This window comes from Lemur catta, chromosome 2 (assembly GCF_020740605.2).
Source record: "Lemur catta isolate mLemCat1 chromosome 2, mLemCat1.pri, whole genome shotgun sequence".
NCBI classification, from domain to species: domain Eukaryota; kingdom Metazoa; phylum Chordata; class Mammalia; order Primates; family Lemuridae; genus Lemur; species Lemur catta.
This window is the reverse complement of record NC_059129.1, coordinates 100,833,427-100,849,469: the sequence shown is the minus strand read 5'-3', so window position 1 is coordinate 100,849,469 and position 16,043 is coordinate 100,833,427.

Sequence of the window (16,043 nt, the reverse complement as noted above, 5' to 3'; positions counted from 1 at the left end):
TTTAATATTGTACATTACTGCTGAAGCGACTGCTGTTTCTGTATACTATAGAAAAATCCAAGAGCGAGAGGGATTTCCCCTCACATAGTACAGCTGGAAGGATAGTGCTTATAAACAGTAGAAATGTGTACATGATGAATCATTGAGGTGAGGTGAATATTTTTATTACTAGATATGGAGGAAGCATAAGTCTGTAGTATTATAGGACCATTGTAATAATCTATCAAAATCTTCATAGGCCAAAGTACTGTTGGAATACTAATTTGTGACCTTGTTTACTTAAAAGGTTGCTACTTTCAATGCAGAATTATCACTGATATTTTGTTACTGCAGTAGTTGGAAATAAAATTTGAAAATTACCAAAAACATGAATGGTTTTTTGGTTCTAAACTTAGGATGTAGTATTTCCTGTCAAATGGTCAAAGCAGTTTTTTCACTGGAACCTTGATCACCAGTTGAGTGAGACCTTTCCTTGGCAGGCAGGATGCTCTGCCGCTGAGGATTTGTTTCATTTTACAAGTGAGAAGGGTGGGTTTACTTTTCAAATCAGGTTTTGCTGTGAATTGCCAGTGTGGGTTGAGGGAGCTACTGATCACCTAAATATTGTGGCAGGGAGTGAGCCAGCTTGTTATGTCAAATGAAAGGAGAGGTTAGAGAAAACGTGTGTCGCGTAACATCAAGGAAAACGAACAAACAAAACAATGTGTAGTATACACATTTCCTAGTTTTCTTGAAAGATACTTTTCAGGAAAAGTATTTCTTTTCTAGTGGCTATTTTGCTTTAAAGAGGCTATACTAGTTCATTCAAACAACTGGCTTCTTTCTGGTTTTAAGACTCTGGAGAGGATGATATTACAATCTAATAACTCACCACAGTGCTTAAAAAACAGCATCACCTCAACATTAGAAAATTCCACCAATCTGTTTTCCGTTGCCCTTTCTGTGATGTGTATATACTTCCCAACTAAATAAAAGACATTTTCCTCTAATGAGTACTTTAGTAACCTCTTTCCATATTGCAATAGTGAGAGAATTGAGCCTTCAGTTTATGGTTCTCATCTCTCCAGCAAGTTGCTGAACTCCACACCCCTTTCTTCTTTCTCTGGAATGAGATTAATAAATTACCCTAGTTTGCATTTAATCTAATTAAACTCAAGTGAAGTTTCAGTTTTACTTCTATCAAGAAACAGTGACATTTTGTCAACAATTGATGAGCATATAGATGAAAACAACAGTGTGTGCATACAAGGGGAAATTGGTGACTTATGAAAGTTACTTATTTAATATTTTTGTCTAAATTGGTAAAGTACCTATTAGAACAAATACAGCCTTCCATGAGACTTAGTTGCCACAATTGAAAGTGTAGTGATTGTGAATTTTAACATTATAGAAATTGACTGAGGCCCTGAGCTGTTTTCCATGTGGAAATCTCAAGTTAGATGTTCATGTCCTTTAAAATTTTTCCAGTTCTTATGAATTTTTTTTTTTTTTTTAATTGAGGAACACACTGAGTGAGGTTCTCTGTGCAGAACAACACCTTGTGCTGTGTTCCGCTCCTCCCCGCTTGCACTGAGGGCTGGAGAAGGAGGAGCCTGGCCAGCTGTGCTGCCCCACTGTGGTGCGGGGAGCTCAGACCCTGGCGAAAGCAGAGGGGCATTGATGCCAAACAACTGATGGGGGGGGTGTTGAGGAATGGAATGAGGCTCTCTGGGCATGCTATTCATGACCGCATTTACTTAGTATTTGCTTCAGCCAATCCACACCATATATTGGAGTGTTCTTTAGTAACCATTCTTATTTCAAGTGTAATTCAGCACCTTACATAATTTTTGATGGGTTGTTTATCATTTATCACATACTTATTGAGTTTCTATGAGCCCAGCTCTGTGGTTGGATACTGGGGCTATCAAAGAAAAAGTTAATATTAAGAACTCGCTCCGCTGTGTGGAAATTCATTGTAATCCTTTTCCTCAGCCATTGTTTGGAATGCCTTTTTTCTAAGTCTTTCCACTGTAGGCAAAGGAATTATTTTTTTTAGGGTCCAGTTGTTTAATTTGTTGGCTTAAGAAAATATAGGCAAATCCTCATACTCTGTTTTTAAATGTTTCTTTATAGCATTTCCCTCCACCCCAAATATTCTGACTCCATGACATCCCCAAGTCTGCCTTAAAGTGAAGTAACTATTAGTGAACCATAACATGATATTTTACCAACTGTGTAGTGAGTGATTAGCTAAATAAGTCTCAAGAAATGAGCACCAGGAGTGTTCATCCATTTAAACTTGATGCTAGGGCTATTTTGCAAAACCTAAGGAAAAAAATGTGATCTTGTACATTTTTCTGTAACCTGAGCTAAAAACCCAAATAACAGCAATCATTGGCATGCTTTAGGGCTGTTGTTTAGGTGGAAGTGTATACATCCCAGGTGTATGCAGATAATCAATCCACTGGGAAAGTGTTAAAATGATTATTTGTATTTAATCTCATCCTTCTAAATTTCTATTTTTGTGTGTTTTATAATGTACATAATATATTGTACAATTGTACACTTCTATAATTTATAAATAAACTACATTTATTGGTGCATTATATATATTTTTTCTGATTTGGGTGTATGATCAAAACTTTGGGCACTGCTGCTTTGTGGTATTGATAGGGTGACATTGAAGCTAGCCTGAAGGTTTGGACCTTTGGCACTCACCATTTGAGATCCTAAAGTAATGTTACTAAGGTGAAGGGTTGGCATTTATCTTGTCCAGCCCTACTGTAGCCTACAAGAGTAAAGTGATGCTTTTCTGAGATGGAGCTGGAAGGTTTGGAGGTGGGTTAGAGGGTTCTAAGCAGCTGTTGTCTTTGGAATTCCAGTAGCGTGGGTGAGGTGGGGTGCTGGGGCTGACTACCGGGACTTTGAGCAAAGGCTACATAACAGCCTGTTCTTGGCCCTGGCAATCAGTGGCTGCTACAAATTAAAGGTGAGTGTGGGAAGGACTGTCCACTCTCTTCAGCACTAGGTTGTTCAGCATTAACCTGTCAGCCTGAGGATGCAGAGGGAGCTGTGTCCCTCTCACCTGAGGCTTAGACTTTAAAATCTGGATCATGGTAGCAATGGATACCACTTAGGTGTGAACCGATTCAAACTTGCTCTGTATTTTCCAGCCTGGTTCCGGTAGAGGGCGATAGGGCTATAATTTTCATTAACGATGGTTTGTTTAGTTTGTGAGACTAAGAAAGAAGGTTAAAGAAATGCTTCGTAATACATTTCTATCTGCACCTTCTAGGATTGCCTCATTCCCCTTTAATCTTTTATATTCCTTCTAACCATTGTCTTTCTTATATGTGTCCTTTAATACTTTAAGTTTGCTTCTAGGTTTTCTGGGTGGAAACATTGTCTCTTTGCAACAAACTGCAGAAGACAATTCATATTGATTCATTGTGTTAGAATTCTATCAGATTGTTTATGTGGGCAATCAGGATACAGAAATTCTTTAAAATTTTTGAATTTTTTTGCATGGTTGGTGTTAATTATGAAGGATCTGGAATTTTTTTTTTTTTTTTTAGAGACAGGGTCTCACTGTATCACCCAGGCTGTTGTGCAGTGTTGCAATCATAGCTCACTGTAACCTCGAGCTACTGGGCTCAAGCAATCCTCCCGTCTCAGCCTCTTGAGTAGCTGGTACTACAGGCATGAGCCACCATGCTTGGCTGCTGATAGATATTTTGATAAAGTATAAGGCATGTGAATAAAGGTCAATGAGAGACTTTAAGAATCCTAACCTTAAAACAGGTCTGAGGATTTCCAAGGAGACACCCAGTAGTTTTACTGGGATAAGGACAGCCTCCCTCATGCCTGTGCGTTAGCCTGCATCTGGATCTGCTCGATTAGTCCTCTTGCTTTATAGTCACACCAAAGTTTCTGCAGCTTTTTTATTTCTTGGTTGTCCATCACATTCTTGGAACTCTGGTCACTGACTATGCTTTATGTCACTTTCCAAATTCCTCCAAAAGCTTACTGTTCCTCTTCTTGATGTGGCACCTATTAGAGAGAGAAGGGGGAGAGCCTGGAGAGGTGCCCCCACCCCTCCAAAAAGGCGGTAAGGCCCCCCCAGCCAGCCCCTGGCTCAGAGCTCTGCAGTCACTCTGTTTCCCACGGTCCCAAGGAGATCTTGCCCCACCTACTCACTCCTACTCACAAAACACTGATCTGGGTCTATTATCATGGAAATTATAAGGATTAATGTGATTATTAGCAAAGTGCTTTTGGGGAAGGGGGATGAAACTGTAGTGTTATGATCCACAGCATTATTTCTTTATTCACTGAAAACCCCCACATCTTTCAAGTCTGCTGACTTAATGACAGGGTATCTCACTAAATGTCAAGAGTGACAGGAACAGCATGTTTTAGATGGAGTTTAAGTTTGATGATACTAAAACTGAGTTTTGAGTAGAATTTTGAATGTTTCACTGTGTTTAAAGGAATACTTTTTAGAGTGAGAAAAAACAAAGCCTGCCTCCGCCTCACTCAGTATGTTCTAAAGTTGTCTTTGCACTTGGTACTAGGGTGCTTATGATTTGATTGAACTGAGTCCCTCTCGCCTAACTCCCTCCATATCCTAGTGTACTCGGAGCTGGAGTGTAGTGTAGGGATGGCAGCAGAAGCCCTGGGATTTTAGTCTTGGGGCTGCCTCCACGGGGCCCATTGTGGGCAGTTAATGAAGGCGTGTGTGTGAGTGCTGTGTATTTGTGGGGCACCCTCTCTGCAGCTCTAATTTGAAGCAAATTATCCTTCCTGTGGTGCCCGCAGCGGGTCGGACATTGACGTGAAGGAAAGAGAGAGAAGTGAAGACCCAGAGAAGAGAAGTGACTTGTCACAGCCGGTGAACTGGAGCTGGGACCCAGGCATCTTCCCTGACAGGGTGCTGCACCCCATTGCACAGCCCTTGTACCATCGTTCTCCATCTTCTCATTTTGAGAGGCCCAGGAAGGAGCACACACACACACACAAACACACACCCCTCATTAAAGTGGAAACTGGCAGGATCAGGTCTAGGGTGGCCACCTAATGTATCATAGCCTACCACAGCCACTAAAATTCTCAGACAGTGGGCCTATAGTCACACTTGAGTCAGATCCTCCCCTCTAACCCAGAGCTCCCATGCTGTGTTAAAATGAGCTCCTACTCTGGCCAGATATGTGGGGTTCCAGGTTAGGTGAATGCATGTTAGCCAAAAGGATGAAGGCACCTTTAAGACCCTTCCCGATTTAAAGATTCGCGAGTGTTCCAGTTCTAGATTAAGTGTCTTAAGAGAAGCAATAAATTCTTCCCCAACCTTGAACGTGACTCCCTTGAGGTAGGGCGGGGCTTGAACCCCTGAGTGTCCAATCCTTGCTCTTAGGAGGCCTAGATGGTGGTGTAGATGCTCCAGCTGGCTTCCTCAGCTACTCATGCTGTTCCTCTGTTGAGGAATACTATCCAAAGTGATCTACAGATTCAATGCAATCCCTATCAAAATTCCAATGACAGTTTTTGCAGGAATAGAAAAACCCATCTTAAAATTCATGTGGAATTTCAAGGGACTCTGAATAGCCAAACCAGTCTTGAAAAAGAAGAACAAAGCTGGAGGACTCGTACTTCCTGATTTAAAAACTTACTATAAAGCTAGGTAATCAAAACAGTGTGGTACTGGCATAAAGACAGACATATAGACCAATGGAATAGAATAGAGAGCCCAGAAATAACCCCCTTACACGTATAGTAAAATGACTTTTGACAAGGGTGCCAAGATCATTCAATGGGGAAACAACAGTCTTTTTAACAAATGGTGCTGGGAAAACTGGATATTCACATGCAAAGGATGACGTTGGACCCTTACCTAAGAACACATACAGAAAGTAACTCAAAATGGAACACAGATCTACATGTAAGTCCTAAAACTATAAAACTGTTAGAAGAAAACATTGGACAAAAGCTTTTGACATTGGATTTGGCAGTGATGTCTTGGCTATGACATAAAAGGCACAGGCAATGAAAGAATAGACAAATTGGACTTCATAAAAATTAAAATGTTTTGTGCATCAAAAGAAACTATTAACAGTAAAAAGACAACCCACAGAATGGGAGAAATTATTTGCAAATCATATATCTGTTAAGGGATTAATATTCAAAATAGTAGAAAACTCTTAAAACTCAACAACAACCCCCCCCCCCCACCAATTCAAAAATGGGCAAAGGACTTGAATAGAAATTTCTCCAAAGAAGATATGCAAATGGCCAATAAGCACATGAAAAGATGCTCAACATACCACTAATAATTATGGCATGCAAATTAAAACTACAATGAGATATCATCTCACACAATAGGATGGCTACTGTCGAAAAAAAAAAAACAGAAAATAACAAGTGTTAGCAAAGATGTAGAGAAATTAGAACCTTTGTGCCCCATTAGTGGGAATGTGAAATGATGCAGCTGTTATGGAAAACAATATGGTGATTCCTCAAAAAGTTAAAAATGGAATTACCATTATGATCCAGCAACTCTACCTCTGGGTATAAAGCCAAAAGAAGTGAAATCAGGGTCTCAAAGAGATACTTGTACACTCATGGTCTGAGTAGCATTATTTCCAATAGCTAAAATGTGGAGTAACACAAGTGTCTGTGGTTAGATGAATGGATAAAAGAAAATGTGATGTATGCATGCAATGGAATATTTTTTAATCTTAAAAAGGAAAGAAATCATGACATACGCCTCTGTGTTTTCACAGATGACCCTTGAGGACGTTATGCTAAACATTATGCACAGTGAAATAAGCCAGGCACAAAAAGACAAATACTGGGTGATTCTACTTATATGAGGTACTCAGTAATTAAACTCAGAGATGGAGAGGAGGATGGTAGTTGCTGGGGCGCGGAGGAGAAACGGGAAGTTAGTGTTTAATACGTATAGAGTTTCAGTTTTACCAGATGAAAAGAGTTCTGGAAGTGGATGGTGGCGGTGGTTGCACAACATTATAAATGTATGTACTATCACTGGGCTGTACACTTAAATATGGTTAAGATGGTAAATTTTATGTTATGTGTATTTTACTGCAATTTTTAAAATTGGGGGAAATATAATGGGAATTAAACACTGTGGTATTGGGACAAGAGCAGACAAAGAGGCCAATGATACAGAATGGGGATCCGGAAACAGACCCACGTGGGTGGACAGTCCCACACTGGATATATGCGACAGTTGGCACTGCACAACGGTGCGGGAGAGGAAGGCGTTTTCAAACTATGGTGCTGGGACAATAGGCTATCCATGCTGGGAAAAAAATGACACATGGCCCCCATCTCACGCCTTACACAACAATTAATTCCAGGTGGCTTATAAATCTAAATTTAAAGGACAAAACAATAAAAGCATTTGGAATAGGAGAATGTATTCATAACCTTAGGGTAGGAAAAGACCTCTTACACAGGATACAAAGAATATTTCTAAAAAGAAAAGAAATTGATAAATTGAATTACATCCAAATGAAGACCTTCTGTTCTTCAAAGACACAATAAAGAAATTAATAGGGCAAGTCACACAGTGGGAGAAGATATTTGCCACACACATAAGTGACAAAGGACTTGTCTCTGTACTAAATAAAAAGCTGCAAATTGGTGAGAAAAAGAAAAGACAGACAACTCAATAGGAAAATGGGCAATTGACTTGCAAAAGGCTCTTCACATGGCAGATGGGCTTCTTCAGAAACAACCCTGAGAAGGAGTATGAGGTGCAAGATGTTTATTAGGAAGCAAGATATTTACCGTGAACAAGGTAGAAGGAGGCAGGATAGAGCACAGAAAGGAGGTGAACTGCAATGCAGCCCAGCAAAGCCTGGGCCAGCCTGGCAGGGGCTCAGGAGTGGACATTGCTCTTAGCCTCTCCCTTGTCAGGTGGGAAGGGCTGTGCACGCAAGGCATGGGCTCCCCCAGGAAGAGCATGACCTTGGACAAGGTGGTTCTCTGCAGATAAGGCAGACCCTGACGGAGCTGCCAGCTGTCTGCTGATCACACTCCCCACAGCTGGGCTGCAAGTCCTTCCCTGAAGGAAGATCTGAGTGCCACAGCTTCATGTCCACTGCACTTCACCAGATAGGATATCCCAATGGCTAACAAATACATAAAAAGCTGTTCAAACTCTTTATCCATCAGGGACACGCAAATTAAAACCACAGTGAGATATGACTTCAATCTTCAGAATGGCTGAAGTTAAAAGAGATTGACCATATCAAGTGGTATTGAGAACCTGTAACAACTGGGATCCTATGTACTCCTGGTGGGAGTATAAATCTGTAGATCACTTTGTAAAATAGTTTGTCATTAGTTACTAAAGTTGAAGTCATGTTTAGGCTATTATACAGCAATTATACTTCTAGGAATTTACCCGACAGAAATGTGTGCACATAAGCACCAAAAGACACGTATAAGAATGTTGACAGCAGCTCTATTCATAACAGCCCCAAACTAGAAACAACCGAAATGATTGCCAGTAATTGAATGGATATATTTTTCTACATTTATGCAAATGTTGTGGTCCGCAGCCTCCAAGATGGTCCCCAGTGATCCCGCCTCCTGGTGCTCACATCCTGTATGGCCCCTCTCATGTGATCCAGGTGGTCTGTGTGATCAGTAGCTCATGGGCAGCAGTGATGGTGTGCCACCTCTGAGATCAGGTGATGTGACATTGCAGCTTCCATCCTGGGAGCTCCCTGGCTCATGCTGTGCTTTTGGCTTATTCGCCCTGGGGAATCCACATCATGAGCAGCCCTATGGAGAGGCCCAGGAATCAAGGAACAAAAGTGTCCTGCTGACAGCCATGGGAGTGAGTTTGGAAGAGGATCCTGAAGCCCTAGTTAAGTCTTCAGAGACTATAGCCTCAGGAGGCAGCTTGGCTGCAACTGCAGGAGAGACCCTGAGCCAGAACACACAGCTAAGCCACTCCTGGATTTCTGACTCTCAGAACATGTGTGAAATAATAAATTTTAGTCTTAAGCTGCTATGTTTTGTGGTAATTTATTATGCAGCAATGGATAAATAATGCAGTAGGATTCTATAAAGCAATAGAAACAAATGAAATGCAGCGACACATGTCAACATAGATGAGTTTTACCAACACAATATTGAATGAAAGAAGCTGACCACAGAAGACATCTTGCATTATTTCACTATCTAAAGTTCAAAAAACAGGTAAGATTTAAGTACAGTGTTTGGGAATGCATGCCTACATGGTAAAACAAAATAAATCAAGGAAGATTACCATAAAAGTAAGGATGGTGGTTGCCTTGGGGGCAGATAGGGGTGGGGATCGACAGGGCACAGGAAGGCTTCTGTGCTCTTGCCGAGATGATATTTCTTGATCTGGTTGCTAGTTGCAAAGGTATTTGTTTCAGAGAAATCGCCATGCTGTATGTTTCTGTTTTTACCCCTTTTCTCTATTGTGCTATATGTCACAATGAAAAGACTAACAAAGGATGGAGAGAACTTGGAGGCAAAGAAGCACAGACCTTTTGGAATTTTGTTGCAAAAAGGACCAAACCAAAAACCCAAAAAAACCGGAGTAGTAGCTGGACGGGAAGTGGGATCAAGATTTTTTTTTTTTTAAGATGAGAGAAACAACAGTAGGTTTTATGCAGAAGGAAATCAGTTACTGGAGAGGAAACGCTGGTAAGACAGGAGAGGGAGACTGCTGGAGCCGCGCCTGGAGTAGGCGAGGGGCTGGGCCTGGGCTGAGCCGAGCCAAGACCCTGGGGGACCAGGCAGATGCTTTGGGGGACTCACAGCTGTGCTTACTTTGTCCGTGAAGACACTGAAAGCGGTGTCTTCGATGGAAACAGTCACTTTCTTCTTCCCTGCCTCAGGGTCCCGTCGCCCCCCCCTTCCTCAGCGACGTCTCCATCTGCGGCCACCAGGGGGCGCGATGAGGTTGAGGCGGGCCGGGCCCAGGCTGGCCGGGGGCTGGGACCTCGCTCCCCCGCCCGGAGCCGCGGCCCGGGGCTGGAGCGCTCCTGCGGTCCCCCCGGCGTCCCCGCCCCTCCCGGCCACGTCCCGGGCCCCAGCCACTCCGGCGTTCAGAGTGGCCTCGGGCATCCTCCGAGCCAGGCCCAGGGTCCCGACCATCCCCTTAGCCCATCCCTAGGACCGAGCTGCTTCCCCCATGGGCCCCTAGACGCAGACGGAACTGGCGCCTCCCTCCGAAGGGCGCTCCGCAACCGTCCCCAGGCCCTACCGCTCCCCGGCACCCCCAGCCTGGGGCACGGGGCAGCCACATGCCTCAAAGGGGTGGCCGAGTTAAGTTTCAGGGCCGTGGCAAGTGGAACCCGTCGTCACACATCCCATCTGAGCTCAGCCTGGGACTGGCTTTGGGGCCAGGGAGAGGGTTGCCAGATTGAGCACACACAAAAAAAGATGCTCAGTAAAATCCAAATTTCAGATAAACAACAAATTATTTTTTAGTATAAGCATGTCCCAGGAAATATTTGGGGTATACTTATACTTTGAAAAATTATTCCTTGTCTTTCTGAAATTCAAATTTGTCTGTATTTTTTCTGGCAAACTTAGCCAGGAATAGATTTAGGTGGGGGCAGGAGGAGAAAGGTTGTAAGGGAAATAGAAGGTGGGACGCCTCCCTATGAAAAGTAGTTATTTCTGTTTGGTCTTTTGAATAGCCATCTATTTAATTCCACTTATTAAAAATTCGGCTAGTTCTTTAAAAATTCTACTTCTCTGTGTTTTGTTTCAGGCAAATTCAATAATTCAAGTACAACCTTTTCTTTCTTTCTTTTTTTTTAAGTCATCAGCTTTCTTAACAGATTTGTAAGAGAAGCAACTGGTCGTTTAAATCATGGCATTCAGCTAACACGGCTGCCCTTTTATGTCTATAGAACTTTTCTTCTGAGGAACCTAATATTTTTATCTTCATTTATTTTTATGAGCAGGGAGATTTACTTTTTGACTGGGGTCCACGTTGAGTAGGAACTGTCCTATTGGGCAGAAATATGGAAGTTTCCATTACATTTAGATTTGGGCCAAGGGACTTGATCCTGCATAAGGGGCCAAATCAGTTATGATATTCCTGCTAACAGTGCTTCGCTGAGCTCATTTGCCTCACTCCGCCGTGGCAGCCCATCGAAGACAGGACTGGCTCAGACACAGAAATGTGCCTTGTTGGACCTCATCTGACTGGGTCTTGGAGAAGAGGGGGCCACGTTTGTTAGTCTAGGGCTGCCGGGAGTGCCACAGCCTCGGGGACTTACACAACAGAAATTTATTGTCTCAGAGTTCTCTAGAGGCTGGAAGTCTGAGGTCAAGGTGTCAGCAAGGCTGGTTCCTACTGGGGGCCCATGAGGGAAGAATCTGTTCCAGGCCTTTCTCCTTGGCTTATGGGTGGTCCTTCTCTGTGTCTCTTTGCATCTGCCCTCTATTCCTGTCTGTCTCTGTGGCCAAATTTGTCCTTTTTATAAGCACACCAGTCATACTGGATTTTGGCACACCATAATGACTTCGCTTTAACTTGATTATCTCTGGAAAGACTCCAAATCAGGTGGCATTCTGAAGTACCGGGTGTTAAGCTTCCAACATACCTTTTTGGGGGTGGATGAAGTTGAACCCATAGCACTGAGGAAATCTAGTGAATGGAGCAGCAGTTCAGTGTTCAAGAGATGACTCTTCCAGGGAGTTCCATCAGCCCCTCAGTAGGCTGCCAAGCTGGGGCTTCGCTCAGGAAGGCCCTAGACCTGGGAAGTACTGGCTTCCAGGGTAGCCGGGTCTGCAGCAGGCCCTTGGCCACTAGCAGGAGGGGGGCTTTGCCCTCCACCAGCCAGTCTTTCCATGTGGGGGATGCTCACTCCAGGAGGGTCCTCCTTTCCCAGGAGCAGGGGCCTGCTCGTCTCCTCTCACTGCAGGTGGTTCAGGACCTTGAGCAGAACATTCTCCACGGGTTTACCCAACACATGTGGCACTCAAATTCAATGGGGAGCCAGGCCCAGGAAAGAAAACAAGGGCCAGGCATTTGGAAGATTTGAGGTAAAAATGTGTAATAAATGTTCATAGTAACTTGGAGCTCATAAAAGCTCTCTTCCCCACACAGCCCTCTTACTCAGACGATAAAACTGTAATGCAACCCGGTTTTCTGTCACACACAGTTGAAATGTGAGGATTTGAAAGAACACCCACACCTGTTTCTTCCTAACTGTGCACAGTCACTGAAGAGTTTCCAGTTCAGACTTGGGGCACCGTATCACCCTCATAAGATTTTAATATTCCAATTAGTAACAGGAAATCATGCAAGCAAATGACAAAAATCCCTGTTCCTCCACTGGTTCATGAAGAAAAATGAACCCAGTCAATCATTCTGTAATTTCCGGAGAGCCATCTCCTTTCCAGTAGCCGCCAGTCTCCGCCCGCTGCTGGTGTCCTGCAGCATCTCCAGGCTCCAAGTGATGCTAACTTGGTGGTCAGGGCCACTGTGTCCTGCTGCATTAGGACAGATTTCTTGACCTCTAAGCCTAATTTCAGATGGGCATTTTTGCAAAGTGATACTATGTCAGGGATATGATTTTTCAGTCTCCCTAAAACATAGTGTTGAAGTGTTGAGGTACAAGACTTGGCATGTGGACAAATGGGAAGGGGACTTGACTGCAATGAGGGGCACCCCACTCCCCCCACTGTGACTAGCAGTGCAGTTTGGGGCTCTAGAGGTAGTTGTTTGGGAAAGTAATTGGATCCTGTTCTTTTTTTTTTTTTTTTTTTTTTGAAACAGAGTCTCACTCTATTGCCCGGGCTAGAGTGAGTGCTGTGGCATCATCCTAGCTCACAGCAACCTCAAACTCCTGGGCTCAGGCGATCTTCCTGCCTCAGTCTCCCGAGTAGCTGGGACTACAGGCATGCGCCCCCATGCCTGGCTAATTTTTTCTATATGTATTTTTAGTTGTCCAGATAATTTCTTTCTATTTTTAGTAGAGACAGGGTCTCGCTCTAGCTCAGGCTGGTCTCGAACTCCCAAGCTCAAATGATCCTCCCGCCTCGGCCTCTGGAGTGCTAGGATTACAGGCGTGAGCCACCGCGCCGGCTTGGATCCTGTTCTTAAATACAAAGTCATTTGGTAAAGTGCTGGAGCCTTGACCCAGCTGAGAGCCGCCGGAGCAGTTGGGGGCTTAACGCCCTTCTGCACTGCACACCTTTGAGCACGTTTGGGGCTCGCGGCTGCTAATCAGTACCTGCAAACCATTTTAATCACCAGCTTCTTGACACGCTGTGAAAACATTAGTAATTTTTTTCTCAATATTTTTAAGGTAGAAAGAGACTGAAGACCATTTTATTTAATCACTTCTGTACATGGGCACCAACTCCTTCTCTTGCCTTCCCTCCCTGGCGTTCTCCTCCCACGACATACATCCCACTGACATATAGCCCATCAGGGTTTCCTGCTGTCAATCTCTTGGTCTCATTTCCTCCTCCTCATAAACATTCCTGTCTGTTTCCCATCATTGAACTGCTTTGTGTCATGGTTTGCATTTTATTTTTTAATTCTCCTCTGCCTACCACCTTGCATCTAGCTTTTCTTTAGCAAACACATATTCATTTCATTCTGTGTCCTTTCATACTGTGTCCTCGACAATTTCCCCTGCTCACTTTGCCATCATTATTTTTTCTTTGTCTTTAAAAATTTTCCCTGTTGTTTTGTTTTTTCCCTATCTCTCTCCTGCTCTCCCTCCCAAAGGTGGAGAGAGCAGGGTGCAGGAGCTGCAGTCGCCGACAGGACATCTCTAGCAGCCCTGGTGCTGAGCCTCCCCAGCTCTTTATTAGTGTTCTGCCTAGTTCTTGTGGACACCAGTGTGCAGTAAAGCCCCCTACCTACACCCTCTGACTGGTTTCTCAGAGTTTGGGTGGATTACCCCCAAAGGTGCTTGGTCTCCTTGAACGAGCCTCTGGGTGCACTGCTCCTCTGCAAGCCCCTCTGCAGGGCCTGTGGGTGCTAACACAGACGTTGCCAGCAGGGTCAGCAGGCAAAGCAGGCAGGTTGATGAAGACGCTGGCAAGTGACAGATGTGTACTTGTGTGGGGGACTTGTTTTCTTGGGTTGTTTTGAACAAGCCACTTCTCTGTACTTTGGAACATCTGGTGGTCAAAGGGCACTTTGCTGAAAGTTTCAAGACTGCTGAAAATAGTTTGCTCTAAGTTTGGTGAAGCCAATGCTAGATTTCTTTTTTAATTTGTTTTTAATGATGTTGCTGACCACTCTTTGGGAGTCTTCCTCCTCCCCCAGGAAATGTAATGTGCCCTTTTCTCTGGCTGCCTTCAGGATTTCCTCTGTATTCTATTTTCAGCAGTGTGAAAATGATATACCTGGTGTGGTGTTTTTGTTTGTTCATTTATTTGCTTTTGTTTTCTGCTTGATGTTTCTTCTTAGATCTATTAGGGTTGTATCTGTCATGAATTTCAGAAAATTCTCGGCCATTAGTTCCTCCAATATTTCTTCTGTTCATTCTCTCTTCTTCTTCTGGCATTACAACTGCATACCTATTAGACCATTTGATATTTTCTCACTTTATTTTTTTATTTTTATTTTTGGAAACAGGGTCTCACTCTGTCACCTGGGCTGGAGTATAGTGGTGTGATCCTAGCTCATTGCAGCCTCAAACTCCTGGGCTCAAGCAATCCTCCTGCCTCAGCCTCCTGAGTGGTTGGGACAATAGGCATGCACCATCACACTCAGGTAATTAAAAAAATTTTTTTTTGTAGATATCATATCTCACTATGTTGCCCAGGCTGATTTTGAACTCCTGGCCTCAAGTAATCCTCCCACCTTGGCCTCCCAAAGTGTTGGGATTACAGGCATGAGCCACCATGCCTGGCTGATATTTTCCCATTTTAAATATAAAAACATAGATACATTATGAGTAAAAGGATGAAAAATAAGTATCATGTAACTCTAACCAAAAGAAAGCTAGAGTATTAATATCTGACAAAGTAGACTTCAGAAGAAGAAATATTATCAGGAATAGTGATGTTACATAATAATAAAGGGATCAGTTTTCCCAGAAGTTGTGACAATCCTAACTGTGTACATACCTAACATTAGTGTTTAGAAAGACATGGAACAAAAACTGCTAGAACTGAAAGGAGACAGCGATTCACATTTACAGATGGAGATTTCAACATTCCTTTCTCAATGACTCAGAAAAAAAAGTGACAGAAAATCACCAAAGACCTAGAAGATCTGAACATGTCATCAACTGACTTGACCTAATCGACCTTATAGAATACTCAACAACAGCAGAATACACCTTTTTTTCAATTGTGCATAGAATACTCAAACCAAGACAGAATATATTCTGGACCATAAGGAAAACCATTTCCATTTTAAAAAATGGAAATCTTATAAAGTATGTTCTTGGAGCATAATGGAATTAAACTGGAAATCGGTAAAATATTTGGAAATTAAACAACATACTTCCATATAGCCCAAGGGCCAAAAAGAAAGCCTCAAAGCAAATGAAAAAATACTTTGAACAAAATAAAAACATAGTATATCTAATTTGTGAATTGCAACTAAAGCAGTGCTTTACAGGAAAATTTATGGCATTAAATGCTTACATTAGAAAAGAAGAAATGTCTCCAATCAATAATCTAAGCTTCTATGGTAAGAAGCTAGAAAAAGAAGAGCAATTGGACCCAAAGCAAGCAGAAGGAAGGGAATAATAAAAAGACTAAGTCAATGAAATTGAAACAAGAGAAACCTTCCTATCACTGCCCGGAGACTCCTAAGTCTCTGTAAATCAGAGGTGCAAATAGGGAGGTGTGGAGGAGGAATTCATCCAATTACACAGGTCAGACTTGTGGGTGCTGGCTTTCTCCCACCCAGGATCTCTGTGAAAATGAGATGTTATAAGTATTTTTACAAATGTTAGATTGTATTTATATCATTTTTAGAGCTATGACATGCTAGGTCTTGTTCCAAGCACTTTGAATGTATCCGTTTGTGTAATCCATACATCTGATTTATTCTTACCCCTGTT